Source organism: Sorex fumeus, unplaced genomic scaffold, assembly GCF_029834395.1.
Source record: "Sorex fumeus unplaced genomic scaffold, SorFum_2.1 ptg000007l, whole genome shotgun sequence".
Taxonomy (NCBI): domain Eukaryota; kingdom Metazoa; phylum Chordata; class Mammalia; order Eulipotyphla; family Soricidae; genus Sorex; species Sorex fumeus.
Window position 1 is genome coordinate 8,236,166 of NW_026606064.1, and position 15,106 is coordinate 8,251,271.

Sequence of the window (15,106 nt, forward strand, 5' to 3'; positions counted from 1 at the left end):
CGCCGCCGCCGCCGCCTCGGACCCGGCGCCCGCCGACTCGGACGCGGCGGGGCGGGCCGCGCCGCGGGGCTCCGGCAACATGGCTCGGGAGGAGGGGCCGCGGGCCGCGGGGGCGGGGCCGGGGCCGGGGCCGGGGGGCGGCCGCTCCTCGGGACGGGCACGCCGCCGAGGCCAGGACGCCGCCGCGGGGAAAGCGGGGGCCCTCGCCACCCTCCACCCTCCACCCCCCTGCCCCCGCGAGGGAGGGAGGGGGCCGTGACCCCCCGGGCGGGGACTCTGACCCCGCCGCGGGGAACTTGACCCCGACCCGGGGAGGCGGGGCCCTGGCCAATGACCAATAGGCTGCGGCCCGCACGGCCCGCCCCTGGCCCCGCCCCCATCCCAGGTAAGGGCGCAGATCCGGAAGACGCGCTTACTACGGGTGGTCCCGCAGGTGGGGGCGGAGGAGGTAGCGTGGAGTTTTGAAGCAGAGCGGGAGGGGAGGGGGGCCCGTCTGGTCCTGGGCAAACGGGAGACCTGGGTGGATGGTCCCCTTCAGCCCAGAAATAGCCCAGAGTATAGTATCGACTTGATCAAACTGCAGTATACACATATACACACATATATAGTATATATATAATACTATGTATGGTCACAAAGTGCATCTATAATATGAAAATTATTAGTTTGTCGTTAAGGAAAATAAAAGTGTAAACTCACATGTGTAAATAAGTCAGCCTGTGTATGATCTGAGCTTGTCATGCACGAGGCCATTTTTTGGGTTGGATTCCCCAGCACCGCATATGGTTCCCCCAAACCCCACCAGGAGTGATCCTTGAGCACAGAGCCAGGAGTTAAACCCTAATCACTGCCGGGTGTGGCCCCAAAACTCATAAATAAATAAATAAATAGTAGCTGGAGCGTTCTCAATAGATTCCCCCCCACCACCACCCATCACCAGGGATCCTGCATGCAAGCCATGCAAAAGTCTCAACCCCTTTGAAACAGCTCACAGTCGTCCCCCCAAAAAAAACAGTCCCCCACAATTACTTCTTTGACCAGTTCCCTCTCATTTGGGGCTCTTTTTGTGTTGTTTGGAACTCTTCCTGAGTCTGCTCAGGAGTGACTCCTGGTGGTGCTCGGGGGAAACATATGTGGTGCCTCCCCCCCCCCCCCCCCCCCCCCCCCGCCCCCCTCCTTCAAACTAGACTTGGGGCAGTGCTGGACAATCTCCTTAACCCTTGTCCCCTCTCTGGCCCCAAGCATTTTCCTGTTCATGGTAGGGGAAGTCCACTGGTAATATCTGGGCTTTTGTTGAATTTCTCTGTCCCCCAAATCACAGAAATAGCTGAATAAAACAGAAGGACTTTACTGTCTGGAAAACAACTTTGAAGTTGGGGAACTTGTCTGGCCAGTACAGGTCGAAGAGCAAGTTTCAGAAAGGGGAAGTGGTGTATATGCTTTTATGCCTATGAGTTAGTATGACAGAACAATCTAGACACATTTTGGAGTTTCCCGGGAAAAATCAGATGAGGGAAAATGGTGGGTGTGGATAGATGAGACTCACAAAAATAAACACACCAAATAAACACACCCTACAGAAAATGACAGAGAAACTCAAATCATGGGAGTCTTTTATTTTTTGTACACTTTTTTCCTTCTGGGTCACACCCAATGGTACTCAGGGCTTACTCCTGGCACTTTCTCAGAGATCACTCCTGGCAGTTCTCAGGGGACCATCTGGGGTGTTGGGGATTGAACCCACATGTAAGACAAGCACACTACCTGATGTACTATTGCTCTGTTCTCAGAGGTGTTGTGGTTGTTGTTGATTTCATGGACCAAGGAAAAAGGTAGTTGTCGCTCAAGGAAGGAACTATTGTGCAGTCTCAAGTGACCAATTCTGTTCATCCAGGAGGCTACCTATACTGAAGGATTTTTTTTAAAAGATTTTTTTTTTTGCTTTTTGGGTCACACCCAGCAATGCTCAGGGGTCACTCCTGGCTCTGTACTCAGGAATTACTCCTGGAGGTGCTTGGGGGACCATATGGGATGCCGGGGATCGAACCCAGGTCAGCCGCGTGCAAGGCAAATGCCCTACACACTGTGCTATCACTCTGGCCCCTTTTTTAAAGATTTCTTGAATCGATCAAATTCAAAAGACTGTTTTCCATGGAAAAGTATTCACAACTATCTATTGATCAAACTATATCTTCCACAGTCTTTTTTGTTGTTGTCGTGGTGGTGGTGGTGTTTTTTGCTTTTTGGGTGACACTTGGCGATGCACAGGGGTCACTCTTGACTCTGCACTCAGGAATTACTCTTGGCAGTGCTCAGGGGACTATATGGGATGCTGGGAATTGAACCTGGGCCGGCCACGTGCAAGGCAAACGCCCTACCCGCTGTGCTATTGCTCCAGCCCCCAGATTATGGTTCTTGATGTGGTTGTTTAACAGAGTCGAGCCAGTCCACAGGAGGAAAGGCCGGATTCAGAGAAGGGTTTAGAAGGGTTTAGAAGAAAGCAACAAGAGTCACTGCACAACTCTCGACCCTTGTGTAGTATCTCAGGAAGTTAGTTCAGTGATTCCTGTTGGTCTACCAAAAATCACATAACTATGTTTAATTTTTTGTAAGTTATTGTTGAAAAAGACCCGAGAAGTCCAAAAGGTTGTTGTCATCTGGCCCACATGATGTGACACAGACTGAGCAGATGGCTCAAAGGGCTGAACCCCTGTTTTGTATGGGGTGGGGAGCCCCTGGGCTTGATCCCCTGCACTGCATGGTCCCTCGAGCACTGACATTCTGAGAAAGCAAGCCCTGAGCTGAGAGAAGCCATTAGGTAATACCAGGTGTGGCCCAAACAACAACAGTTGCCAGAGTGGAAGCACAGGGCTCCAAAAGAGTGCTTGCCTTGTGCAGAGTCGACCCAGGTTGGATCCCTGGCACACCATATGGCTCCCTGAGCACTGCCAGCATTGATCCCTGAGCATAGAGCCAAGAGTAAGCCCCAAGCACTATTTGCTTTGAGTAAACCACAAAATAAAAAAAAAAAAACCAGCAAAACAGGGGCTAGAGCAATAGCACAGTGGGTAGGGCGTTTGCCTTGCACGCGGCCAACCCAGGTTCGATTCCCAGCATCCCATATGGTCCCCTGAGCACCGTGAGGGGTGATTCCTCAGTGCAGAACCAGGAGTAACCCCTGTGCATCACCAGGTGTGATCCAAAAAGCAAAAAAAAAGAAATAGCAAAACAAACAAAACAAAATATAAAAAAGCAAAGCTAATTATAGTTTCATTCAATCAACCAGGAGCCTCCAGTTCTGCACTAAAAGCTAATGAGCATAAGATCCTCCTATGTTCCCCTAAGGGAAGCTTGATTTTCTAGAATTAGCCTTTTCTTTAGTTGTAATAGCTTGTTCTGTGCTTTTTCTCACTATAAAAATGTTGCATTTTTGTATAGCTTTTTGGAGCACCTTCTGTTTGCGGCCAGAGATATATACTAGGTGATTCATGGATAAAGTTTCATTTTTTGGGGGGTGGGAGGGAACACCTGGAGGTTCTTGGGAGCTACTCCCAGCTCCGTACTAGGTTGCTGGGTGGGGGGGAGGAGGTCGCTCCCAGTGCTCAGTGGATCATGTGGTTCAGGAGATCAAGCCAGGGTCCCCTGTGTGCCAAGCATGCTTAGTATTTGCTCAGCCATTGAGTTATCTCTCTAGCTCCAGCAAATAAAAGCTTTTGGAGGGAACCCCACAGAGGTGACTCAGCAGTCTCTTGAGGGATCCTGAAGTACTGACTATCAAACCAGGACCTCCGGCGTGCAAAGCATGCACTCTAGCCTCTTGATTGATTCCCTAGGCCCTCCGACCGTCTTTGTATCAAATTAATGCTATTTTAACATTATTTTTTGTTTTGGGGGCCACATCCAACAATGCCAGTGGTAACTCCTGGTTCTACACTCAGGATTCACTCCTAGCTGTGCTTGGGGGACCATATGGGGTGCCGGGAATCGAACCCTGGTCAGCCATGTGCAATGCAAATGCCTTACCTGCTGTGGTCTCTCTCCAGCCCCTTATTATTGTGAACCATATGCATCAACACATCTCGCATTTATCCGTGATAATTTCGTTAAGAGAAGTTCCCAGAAAGATCAAAATTGACCCCCCTACGACGGCCCCCCTGCCAGTGCTTGGGGGTATTTCCTTTCATCCTAACTACTTGGCTGGAGTGATAACAGTAGGACATTTGCCTTGCACACAGCCAGCCTGGCCAAGCCTGGTTAGATTTTTCCACCCCTCTCAGGGAGCCTGAGAGTATCTCTCCCACATAGCAAAGCCTGGCAAGCTACAGTGATGTATTCAATATGCCAAACACAGTAACAAGAAGTCCAAAATGGAGACATTACTGGGCCCAATATGCCAAACACAGTAACAAGAAGTCCCAAAATATGCCAAACACAGTAACAAGAAATCTCAAAATGGAGACTTACTTGGGCCCAATATGACACAGTAACAAGAAGTCCCAAAATGGATATGTTACTGGGCCCTCACAACGGGAGGACAGTGTTTGTTTGTTTTTGTTTATCCTAACTACAGTTCAGTGGGAGAACAGACACCTTTAATGTGAGGAGGCCGTGGGTGCCATCTGAGGTACCACAAATAAAAACCAAAGCTCACATATCAGAATCAGCTGGGAAGGCGAGAGACAGAAGAGGGAGCTTTTTCTCCTCTTTCACACTTGGTACCCGACTCTTGCGGCATGTCGGCTGGTTAGTATTTTGTCTGCTCTGTGAAGCTCTTGGAAATTTTAATTTCTTGTTTGTTTGGTTTTTGGACCATACTTGGAAACACTCAGGGGTAGCTCCTAACTTTGTGTTGAAAGAATCACTTCCTGGTGGTTCTGGAGTTCTGGGGATCGAACACAGGATCGATCACATGCAAGGCAAGTGCCTTCCCCACTGCACTATCTCTTCAACCCTAAAGCCCTTGGAAGTTCTAAGAGCTCATATGTGTTCTCCATGAGTTCTTTCCTCTTCCTTGGCAATTAGTTGCAAGGCTGATAATACTCTTACCCTGCAAGGAGTGGCAGCTCCCGTGGGCCAGTCAATCAAGGGATAGATAAAATGGGCGAAAGTGTCTGGTTGCCCTTTCAGAAATATCTTTCTAGCCAGATGCTGTGAGAAACACTAGTGATATAACGAATGAGACAGGCGTGGTCCCTTAGCACATAGAGAGGTTCCAGGAGGCTTTTTTTGGGGGTTTTATTTTTGTTTCATTTTCTTTTGCTCTGGGGCTACTCTTGGTGGGTTTTTCTCCATGAAAATGCAGAGGGTGAGCTCCAATTCTTCAAGTTATCTTCCCAGCCCAAACACACACACACACACACACACACACACACACACACACACACACACTCATATATTTGGGGGGCCATTAGGACTATACCTTGCAATGTCCAGGATACATGGGGTATTGGAGAGGTACATAGGGTATACACACATTTGGGGGGCCACTACAGCTTGGCTAACCTTGCAGTGTCCAGTGTCCAGGAGATCAGATCCAGGGCTTTGCACATGCAAGGCACATTCTCTACTACAGGAGCCAAACCCCTTCCCCCCTCCCCCCAAACACAGACAGACACATACACACACACACACACACACACACACACACACACACATATACACACACGTGAGTGCAATGTGAAATAGGATAGGGTTTTTATTGTTGCTTTTTGTTTTTTTCCTTTTTGCCATGCTTGGCTCTAATCTGAGCTTACTCCTGGCTCTGTGCTCAGGAATCACTCCTGATGGGCTCCAGGGACCATTTGGGATGCCTGGGATCGAACCTGAGTTGGCTTGTGTGCAAGGCAAGCACCTTACCTGTTGCACTATCTCTCCAGCCCCTGAAATAGCGTAGTTGGACCAGAGAACTAGTACAGCCTTACACTTCACCGACCCTGGTTTAAATCACCAGCATCATCTATAGTCCCCAGAGAACCATTAGGAATGATCCTTGAGCAAATAGCCAGGAATAGTTCCTGAACAAACTGGGTGTTCATTAGAGTTACCCGTCCCAGAAAAAAATAAATAAGGAAGTCGGGGAAGGACCAATTGAGATGACATTTAAGTCAAGATCCAAAGGAGTGGGGCCAGAGCGATAGTACAGCGGGTAGGGCATTTGCCTTGCAGGCGGCCGACCAGGGTTCAATCCCCGGCATCCCATATGTTCTCCCAGCACCGCCAGGAGTAATTCCTGAGTGCAGAGCCAGGAGAAACCCCTGAGAATGCTGGGTGTGACCCAAAAAGCAAAATAAATAAAAAGAAGTGAATGTTAAAAAGAAATCCAAAGGAGTGAGGTAGGGAGACACATTGATATCTAAGTGATTCTTTTTTTGATTTTTGGGCCATACATGGAGGTGTTCAGGAGTTACTCCTTGCTCTGCAGGGTTACTCCTCACTGTGTATTCAGTAATCACTCCTGGCAGTGCTGGGGGTACCATATGGGATGCCAGGTATCAAACCTGTGTTGGCCACGTGCAAGACAAGTATTCTACTGGCTGTATGCTCTCTCCAATCCTGATATCTAAATGATTCTAAGATGTACAAAAATAATAAGACAGATTCTCTGCTAAAAGAGTTTCTCTAATCTGTGGCAGCTGGAAGACAAATATAAAATTCCTTGTGGTAATTTATGTGACTATATTCCAGAAGTATAGGGCCTATAAATATAGGATGCTTTCAGTAGATTGCATATAAAATTTCTAACAAGAGCAAGATCAGTGCTACAAATGTATATAAAATGATAAGCCCACAGCATAATTAGGGACTATGACAGTGTACAACTTAGAGGTTAATTGTTGTGCTCTGTGTGAAAAACTGTGGTTAGTTGTTTTTGCTCCCCAAGGGCAAAAGAGGTGCTTCCAACATACAGGAAAACCCCTGAGGCTTCACCTTGTTTGTTGTGTGTCAGGGTAGGATATAATCAGTATTTGTGGGCATAGGAATTCTTGACTCTGAGAAGCCAGAAAATGTTGCAGAGTACCCTTTTTCAAATCCATGAATTATTTTCATGTTGCAGGGGGCTGGAGTGATAGCACAGCGGTAGGGAATTTGCCTTGTATAGAGCCGGCCCGGCCGAGCTGGGTTTGATTCCTCTGCCCCTCTTGGAGAGCCCAGCAAGCTACCAAGAGTATCTTGCCTGCACGGCAAAGCCTGGCAAGCTACCCGTGGCATATTCGATATGCCAAACACAGTAATAACAATGCCAAACAAGTCTCACAATGGAGACATTACTGGGTCCGCTTGGGCTTGAGCATGTTGCAGGGGCCAAAAGTTCCCAGGATTAAGTTTTTGTTTTCTATCTCCATTTCATTGTGCCATAAGATGAAGAATGACTGGATTTACACAGCTGAATGTGGCCCAAAAGCCAAAAATCAAAACAAAAATGACACTGGCCAAAAATACTGATTTGCATTTCACCCAGGTCCTAAATTTTATTTAAAAAAAAATTTTTTTTTGCTTTTTGGGTCCACACCCGACAATGCACAGGGGTTAACTCCTGGTTCTGCATTCAGAAATTACTCCTGGTGGTGCTTGGGGGACCACATGGGATTCGGGGATCGAACCTGCTGCGTGCAAGGCAAATGCCCTACCTGCTGTGCTATTGCTCCGGCCCAACACTCCCAATTTTTTTTTTGTTTGTTTGTTTTGCTTCGTTTTGAAGCCACACTTGATGGTGCTCAGGGGCTACTCCTGGCTCTATGTTACCACAGCTTGTGGTGGCGAGAGAATGCCAACTCCTGGGGGTACTAGGCGTCCATGTATAGATGTTTTTTTTGGGGTGGGGTTGTTTGTTTTTTGGTTTTTCTTTTTGGGTTACACTGAGTGTTGCTCATGACTTACTCCTGGCTATGTACTCATTCCTGATTGTGCTCAGAGGAGCATCTGCAGTCTTGGGGTGTTGGCCACTTGCACAGCAAGCTATTTGACTCCTATTTTATAATTATGATTTTTGGGTTTGGGGCCACACCTCGCTGGTGTCAAGAGGCTATTCCTGACCATGTACTCAAAGGGTCACTTGATGAATTGCTGGTGGGGGACATATGTAAAAAGTGACTAGCTTGCCTCTGCTCCATGATAGATGTAAGAGCCTTAACTGCTCCCCCATATTAGAAATATTTTTTTGTTGTTTTTGGGCCACATTAGGAGATACTTAGGGTTTACTCCTGGCTCTGTGCTCAGCGATCACTGTTGGTATCCTTGGGGGACCATACGAGATGCCGGGGATTGAACCCAGGTTGGCCGCATGCAAGGCAAACGCCCTACTCGCTCCGGCCTCATATTTAAATTTTTTAATTAAAGTTTTGGAAGACTCATACTTATTGTTTTACAGATTCCCCTCTTCTCTTCCCTTTGGGTGCTATTCCAGTCTACAAGAGGGGGAGGGTTCCTTGTACTCAGCTGCATTGCTCATGGTGGTACTCTTCATAAAGGTGCTCACACAATCTTGTTTTGCTTTGTTTGGGGGCCACACTGGGCAGTGCTCAGACCTTACTCCTGGCTCTGTGCTTAGGGATCCCTCCTGGCAGGGTTAAGGGACCTTATGTGGTCATAAGGTTGTGGTGACAAGGATCTAATCTGGGTTGGTAGCCTGTAAGGCAAACACCCCACCTGTTGTGCTCTTTCTGGTCCCACTCACACAACTTTTACTTGTAAGTGTAACAGTATAGTACAAATCTCATGGAGGTATAGTGAGACTGAAGGGGTCCCTGGATGGGGACCAATACAGAGTTCCAGGGATCCAACCTAGGTGGTCTGGGTGCAAGGCAAGCGGCCTATCCACTGTACTATTTCTCTGGCCCCTAAAGCAGTGCTTTCTAGCAGGCTGATCCTAGAGAAACTCGCTGAAAGTCCCTGCAGTGTCAGAAACTCATGAAGGATCTATTAAGAAAACTAGAGAGCGTGTGTGCGTGCGCATGTGTGCGTGTGTGCTTGGATAGATAGTACAGATGATAAGTTGCTGTCCTTACGTGCAGACACCTGGGTTTGATTCCAGGCATTCCTGAGCCCACCAGGAGTGATTCTGAATACAGAGCCCAGAGTTACCCATGAACACTGCAGAGTATGGCCCAAACAAAACAAAACAACAACAAAAGAAAACTTACTGTTAGAGCTGTGGGGATCCCTGAACCTGGAGCTAGAAGTGAGCTCTGAGCACTGCCAGATGTGGACCAAAACTAAAAAAGCAAGCAAGGAAACACTCCTCTAACTCTGGAGTTTTTGTTTACTTATCTATTTTGTTGTTGTTGTTTGGGGGCCGTGCTCAGCAGTGCTCAGGGTTGACTCCTGACTCTGTGCTCAGGAGATCCTATGCGGTGCCAGGGAATGAACCCAGGTCAGATGCGTGCAAGGCAAGCTTCTTACTCACTTTGCTACCTTTCCTGTTAATTGTTTATTCTTTTAAACTTGGGAAACCCTTACTAAATTAATATTCCACGTCTCGGCAGGGAGGGAAGGTCTTGATCCTATTGCATGTCCACTGGAGCAGAAAGAGGTTTTGTCATGCGCCCAGGGCTGGCCCAGACACCACTTCCATTCACCCCATTCATTCATCCGTCAAATATTTGACTCTGCCTATAGTCGGCGCCAAGCAGGGGGCCCTTGCCCACAGGTCATTCCGAGCTCCCTGCGGGTACGGTGAGGCAGAGCCTCCGCGAACTTTCCATTCCCGGGCTCCGTCTTCCCGCTCCTCTTCCCTCCAGCAGTGCCCAGAGAGACAAAGCGGGTCTCTGGACTGGGCTCACCCTGCGACCTCTGGGGGGGGGGGGGGGCCGGAATTGGACGGGGCGGGGGAAAGTCTTCACTTTCCCCAGCCTGCATCTCCACTCCCCAGCCCGAGGGGGCGCTGTAGCGCCGGGCGCCCGGGCCGCCCCTCGGCCGCGCTCCGCTGCGCACCGCGGTGGTACGTTCCCCCTCGCCGCGCTCCCCGGCCCCCCCCCGGCCCTCCCCGCAGTGGTAGGTGCCGGAAGTGCCGCCATTTTGGGGTGTTCTGCTCTGGCGGCAGTGGCAGCGGCGGCGGGACGCGGAGGCTCCCCCCGGGACTCGGCCTCAGCAGCGAGGCGGCAGCGGCTGCGGAGGCGCAGGCAGCAGCTGAGGCAGCGGCGGGCCCCGGTGCAGCCGCTGGTGAGTGCGGCGGCCGCGGGATAACGGGCCGCGGGGTGGGAGGGAAGGGAGAAGGGAGGGAGGAGGCGCCGCGGGGCGGGGCGGGTCCGCTCGGGGCGGCCGCGGGTCACCGGGCCCTGCGGGCGCGGCCGCCCCTCGTGCCCGCGGCGGCCTCCGGGACCGCGGGGCCGGCGCCCGCCTTTCCCCGGGGCCCGGGCCGCGCTCGTCCGGCGCGTGCCCCCCCCACCCCGCCCCGCGCGCCCGGGGAGACCCGCCCTCCTCGTGGCCTTGTCCCCGCGCCCTTTGCTGGCGCCCTCGGCGCCCCGGAGGGGGGCTTCGCTCCCTGCGCCCGGCCGAGCGCGGGCCGCCGCCTTTCCCGCCGCCGCCGCGCAGACCCGGGGCTGCCCGAGACACCCCCTCGCCCGCTGCTGTCGCCCCACGTGGTGGTGGCGGCGGCGGCGGCGGCGGTCCCCACCGCTGTGCAGGGCAGCGCTGCTCCGCGGGAGCCCCCCGCTGCCGGCTCGCGCTTCGCTGGGGGCCCGGGCGCGCCCTTCCTTCCTCCCTTCCCCCGCGCCTCCCTCCCCGCCTTATCGGGGGCTCCCGGGGCTCCCCGAGTCACGGGCCTGATCAGCGGGGGCCGGGAGCCCGGCGACAGCGCCTCCTGCAAGGCACCCCCCACCCCCACCACCCGCTCTGCCCCCTTCCCTCCCCGGGCTGCAGGACGGGGGTGCTAGTGACGTCCCCCTCCCCGAGCAATCCTGCCGCCCCGGGGCTCCCAGGAGCGGCCGGTGGGTGGACAGCTCCCTCGCAGAGCCGACGGGCCCCCGGGACGAGGCTCGGGTCCCAGCCTGCTCCGGCGAAAATGGGACGTCCGGCGGGCCCGGTTCCCGCCGGCGGAAGGGCTGACAGTTCCGAAGCGCGTGGGTTGCTGCTCCGGTGGGGGGGGGGGGGCCCGCGGCGGGAGCCCAGCGCCGCCTCGCGAGCCCCGACAGCGCCGGGACTGCACCTGGGTCCCGGAGCTTTTCGCCGTCTTCCCCCCCCCCACCTGCTCGGGTCGCGTCCCCTTCGCCTTTAGCCATCCACAAGTGTGTGCTGGGGGCGCTGGGCGACCCGGAGGAGCCGCGTCTCCCCGCCGGGGCAGCGGCCAGTTCCGGGCTCTGGTTCTTGGCGAGGTGGAAGGCGGCTTCCCCCCACCCCCCACCCCCCCACCCCCCACTCCCACTTCGAATCCCGCAGGGGCTTTCCGTGTTCACGTGAATGTACATCCACGTGGACAGTCTGGAAGTTGGCCGTCGCATGCATGGGCGATGGCTGCAGGCCCACCTTCTCCAGCCCCCCTCCCCCCCACACCCGCCCTGCCAGCTGCCGCCCACCCCTCTCCGCTGCCGATTTATGTATGGGGTGCCTGGGCTCGAACCCAGAGCCTCCAGCGTGCAAAAGCTTGCCCGCTGGGCCGCGGAGCCACTGCTGGGCCCCTCTTGCGTCATTTAGCGCCCCGCTTTTGTTGTTTTCCTCCTGGTTTTGGGGCCACGCCCGCTGGTGCTCCGGGGCTGCTCCTGGCTTGGTGCTGGGGGTCACTGGCAGCTGTGCACGGCGGCGCGCGGGGCGGAGGGTTGGAACCGGCTTGGCGCTCCCAGCCCTCTGACCCATCTCTCCAGGCCTCTTATGTAATTTCAAGTATTTATTTACTGTAAGTAGTTTCTGATCAGGAATTGGCCAGGATGGAAGCGTTGCTATTAGTAAAGCTAGTACTTCAGCCTTTGCTTTTTTTGGGGGGAGGGTGGGGGGGTGCGTGCTCGGGGCTCGGGAGACCATCTGGGTTGCGCGGGTCCAACCTGGGTGGGTGGCATGTTAGGCAAGCGCCCTCCCCTCTGTCCTCTGGCCCAGCTCCTCAGCCCTTGCTCTAATCAGGAAGTTTATAGCTCTCCCAAGGTTCTTTCCTCTTGATGGCCCACCACCTGTTTCCATTAAGGATGGCTCTTGGGCGCCTGCAAGGCTGAACCCTGGTACCATATGGCCCCCAATTAAGTACCATTGGATGTGACCCCTAAAACATGAAAAAAACAGAAAGTAAAATGAGGAGACAGGAGCTCCAGCTCACCGGCTAGGGCTTTTCCTTGCATATGGTGGGCCCTCTTTTTTTTTTTTTTTTGCTTTTTGGGTCGCACCCCGCGATGCACAGGAGTTACTCCTGGTTCATGCACTCAGTAATTACTCCTGGCGGTGCTCGGGGGACCATATGGGATGCTGGGAATCGAACCCGGGTGAGCCACGTGCAAGGCAAACGCCCTACCCGCTGTGCTATCTCTCCAGCCCCAGGTGGACCCTCTTTTATCCTCAGCACTGCATATGGTCCCCTAAGCCCTTGCGAAGAGTGACTCCTGAGACCATGTGCCTCCCCTCCCCCCAAAAGGTGAAATAGATAGTTCTTGGCTCAAAGCATTGACCTGTTGTCTCCAACTTCTCCTTCTTGCCCAGAGGGTTTTCTAGGTTTACTGTCCTTAAGCCGGAGGGGTTGGTAGAGATAGAATATTCCTGCACTTTTCAGAAGACTGAGCAGGCCAAGAGTTAGGTGGTTTACTTGCCAGAGGGTTACATAGCATGTGTTCTTAAAAGTTTAGCAGAGTTTTTTTTAGGGGAGAGCACTGGGGGTTGAGCTAAGACCTCATACATGCACTCTGTCAGTATGCTGCATCTCCATTCTGACAGATTTATTTTTGGGTCACGCCAAGTGATGCACAGGGTCACTCCTGCCTCCGCACTGAGAAATTACTCCTGAATGGTGCCGAGGGAGCATATGGGATGCCGGGGATCAAACCCTGGTCGCCGCTTGCAAGGCAAGTGTCCTACCCACTGTACTATCTCTCAAGCCATCTGGCAGGTTTATTTTTTTAAGCAGTTCTGAGCAGTAGTGCAATTGCCCCTGTGTGACTGTATGGAAGGACCCTGAATTTGAAGTGAGGAGGTCTGTTGCCCTCATTCTGTCAGTTGTGAACAACAGTCATGGCTACCACAGTCAATTATGAGCGGCAGTTTATTCTCATCTTCAGAACGGAGGGACTCATGGTTATCTCACATGGTGAAATGCAACTCCAGTGCTGGAATGTGTGAAATTGCCTGTGGCAGTGAGATTTTAGGCTGGAATGATGAACTTTTCTGAAGATTTTCGATTATTTCATTTTGTTTTTGGTTTTGGAGCCGTACCAGCAATGCTTAGGACTTACTCCTGACTCTCCATGTAGGGATCACTCCTGGTAGGGCCACTTGTGGTATCGTGGGTCATACCTGGCTTGCCTTATTCACTATACTGCCTCCATCTCTGATTTTTATTTATTTTTATTAGACAAGTTACAGATTCCTTATAAAAGACACAGATAACTAAAAAGGAAGAAACTTATCCTTAGACCCACAGTTCTCAATTAATTTTCTTCTTTTGTTTCTGGGCCACTCCCAACAGTGCCAGAGATTGAACCTGGATAGGTTGTGTATAAGGTAAACCTCTCTCTCTCTCTCTCTCTCTCTCTCTCTCTCTCTCTCTCTCTCTCTCTCTCTCTCTCTGTGGTCCAGTGGTGTTTGTTTGGTTTGGTTTTTTGTCCATACCTGATGATGCTCAGGGATTACTTCTGGTTCTGCACTCAGAAATTGCTCCTAGTGGTGCTCACAGGGCAGTATGGTGCCAGGGATCGAACCTGGGTGAGCTGTGTGCAAGGCAGTGGCTCAGCTCTGATCCAGTAATTTTTTTTAAGATTTAATAAATGCCAGGTATGGTTTTACAACCAGACTTTATTTTTTTGTGTTGTCCGGGATTAAAGCTACCACATGCAAAGTATGCACTCTAACCACTGAGCCACATTCTTGGTTCTTATTCACCAAATTTTATGGTGTTCTATCTTGTAGCTCCAGCACATGTGAAGTAGGCTAGTGGATATCTCAAGACAGTAGCAGAAAATCTCTTCTTGTTGACACATACTAGGCTGGAAGGCCAGGCGAAATAGGGCAGAGACCTAACTGTGGTTGGGGGGATCTTCTGGTCTTCTGTGTTTTTGTGGGTTTCCTTTTTAATTTATTTTGGGCTGTGCTCTGAGTGAAGTGGTGGATTCTGAATTGCAGCTTCTTCAACTTAATTTTCCTGTGAGACAGGACTATAGGAGGTTTGAAAGTGATGGTGTATGGGGCCAGAGACAGAGAATAGCGGGGAGGGTGTTTACCTTGCAAGTGTCCCACCCGAGTTCTGTCCTCAGCATGTCATGATGTCATGGTCCCCGAGCACTGCCAGAAGTAATTCCTGAGTGCCGAGCCAGGAGTAACCCCTGAGCATCACCAGGTATGACCCAAAAAGCCAAGGGCAAAAGAAAAAAAAGTGGTGGTAGCGCCTTGGGAAGAACAGGAGGACTGACCTGTGGGCAGGGGAAGTAAGCATAGTAGATTCCTTCTTCTTTAAGGCTTTTGTTACTTGCAACAAATTGCTTGTTCACTTTATTTCTCTATTGGTTTTCAGGCCGTAGCTGGTGGTACTGGTTCTCCTTTCTGGTTTAATGCTGGGGTGGAGAGAGCAGCTCTTAGCAGTGCTGCGGGGAGGGCGGGGAGATGCAGTATCTGGGATTAAACCTGGGGCTCCCACATACAAAGTGTGTGCTCCAGCCCTTTAAATTATCTCCTTGGGCACTTACTTTTTTTAAATCTTTATTTATTTATTTTGCTATTTGGGTCACACCTGGTGATGCAGAGAGGCTACTCCTGGCTCTGCACTCAGTAATCACTCCTGTCAGTGCTGAGGGGACCATATGGGATGCTGGGAATCAAACCTGGGTCGGCCGTGTGCAAGGCAAAGGCCCTACCTGCTGTGCTCCTGGGATGTCGTTTTAGTCCGTGATGTCTGAGGCTTGCACCCTTTAGTTGTGATTGGGTTCAGCTGGAAGTCTTGTCAGAGTGGTCATGATCTTGGGTGGCACTGTTGGCCCTACCCAGC

General features: G+C 51.9%; 1 protein-coding gene across 4 annotated transcripts in view; it reads left to right on the top strand.

Moving 5' to 3' along the window:
- Nucleotides 1-10,014: 10,014 nt before the first annotated feature.
- The window catches only part of CELF1 (CUGBP Elav-like family member 1), an 89,379-nt gene continuing 84,287 nt past the window's right edge, over nucleotides 10,015-15,106 (top strand). The window contains exon 1 of one of the 4 annotated variants that reach the window (XM_056131390.1): nucleotides 10,015-10,158. The gene's annotated coding sequence lies outside the window, so the exon portion shown is untranslated. The remainder of the gene's footprint in view (nucleotides 10,159-15,106) is intronic. The other 3 variants (XM_056131372.1, XM_056131381.1, XM_056131366.1) reach the window with 3 other exon arrangements.